Source organism: Eurosta solidaginis, chromosome 3, assembly GCF_040869045.1.
Source record: "Eurosta solidaginis isolate ZX-2024a chromosome 3, ASM4086904v1, whole genome shotgun sequence".
Classification (NCBI taxonomy): domain Eukaryota; kingdom Metazoa; phylum Arthropoda; class Insecta; order Diptera; family Tephritidae; genus Eurosta; species Eurosta solidaginis.
In genome coordinates, this window is record NC_090321.1 from 90,105,366 (window position 1) to 90,107,223 (window position 1,858).

The following is a 1,858-nucleotide window of genomic DNA, read 5'->3' on the forward strand; positions in this document are numbered from 1 at the left end:
ACGTTAGGGATACGGATACAGCGATACGCCATACGGCACCAATGACTCCAGCTAAAAGGTTGGTGCTTTATCGGTAACCGTATCGGTAACCTTATAACAGCTGATTCGACCAACCTTATGGGAATCAATGCAATCGATTATTGGTACCGCAAAGGTCGTAACCGTATCGTAGCCAACCAATTGGGTTTTAAAAGCCAAATTAAATTTCCTTAACCCTAACGCCATAGTCGTAACCATACCCATATCCATAACCATCTCAATGTGGTCGATTAATGGTGCCTTAACCTAAAAATCGTGAAAATTTCATAAAAATGATGAAAACGCAAAAAATTACAAACATATTCCACAAAAAATAAGTATCTTAGTCATAACGTATCCAAAACAATGAAGAAAATCTAAAAAAAGTTATTAAATTCACCAACTCAAATATTTTTAGGTTATGGATATGGCGAGAAACCAAAAACCAATTGATTGGCTATGGCGTTAGCGTTATAGTATGGCACCATTAATCGATTACATTCCTTTCCATAAGGTAGGTTCGATCAGCTGATTTATCTGGTTATGGCTTTATGGTTATAAGTCACCATTAATTCGCCCTTAAGCTGGAGACATTGGTGCTTTATCGGTAACCGTATCGGTAACCTTATAACAGCTGATTCGACCAATCTTATGAGAATCAATGCAATCGATTATTGGTGCCGCTAAGGTCGTAACCGTATCGTAGCCAACCAATTGGGTTTTGGTTACCGTCGTAACGATAAACAGCTGATTACGTTAGGGATACGACTACAGCGATACGACAAACGGCACCAATGACTCCAGCTTTAAGCCTTCCGTGATTTACAACCAGATTGACTGAATTTTTGTATGTGTGCGTGTCGGGTATTTGACGCTTGCCCCGCGACTATCAAATGAAAAGCCATCAATCAACATGTGCATTGAGAAACCGTAGCGTTCGGACGTGAATATGTCGTCATCGGATGATGACTTTTTTTTACTTGCAACTACAGCAGTTTTATTAAATAATAAAAAATTAATAAAAATTTTATTAAATAATAATAAAAGCTTTGCATTCCATAAAGCTGGTAAACATTGATAATTTTCAATAAATTTTAATATGAATTGCTGTTCTTCCGAGCACTTGTTCATTTTGAATGTCGACACAAACTAAATACAACACTGCGTTTTGTCAATCACACCCCGCGACTATCAAATAAGCTAGCGTCAAATGAAAAAATCAAAAATTTTTGATTTTCATCAAAGTGTATCCGACAACAAATACGTGTGTCACGAAGCCACCCGACTGCACTAACACACACAAAATTCAGTTAATCTGGTTGTAAATCGCAGAAGGCTTTAACCGTCGTAACGATAAACAGCTGATTACGTTAGGGATACGACTACACGATACGACATACGGCACCAATGACTCCCGCTATACGGTTACCGATAAAGCACCGATGTCTGCAGCTCAAGATTGAGTTATATGCATCTATATGAAAATCTGCTTACGTGACGGGGTTTTTAGTTTCGCTCGATCCTTTTTCCATAAAAATACATGAAATCAATTCATCATGTATAATTGCGTTGAACGCATCTTTGTGAAAAAGTTGACTGTTACGCGGTGACAACGGGTCTATTAATTCTGAAAACCTTTATGTAATTTCACATGTGAGCATCTTTTTATCTATTGTACATCTTTGAATTGTGAATATATAATTTGAAGGATTTGATCAATCTTTTAACGTATATAACTTAATTAATTTTGAATAAAAACATGCCCACAAAGTTCGGTCCACTAATTTGATCGTTACCAGAGCGTATATGAAGATTAACGTAACGTAAGACACACGCTTGC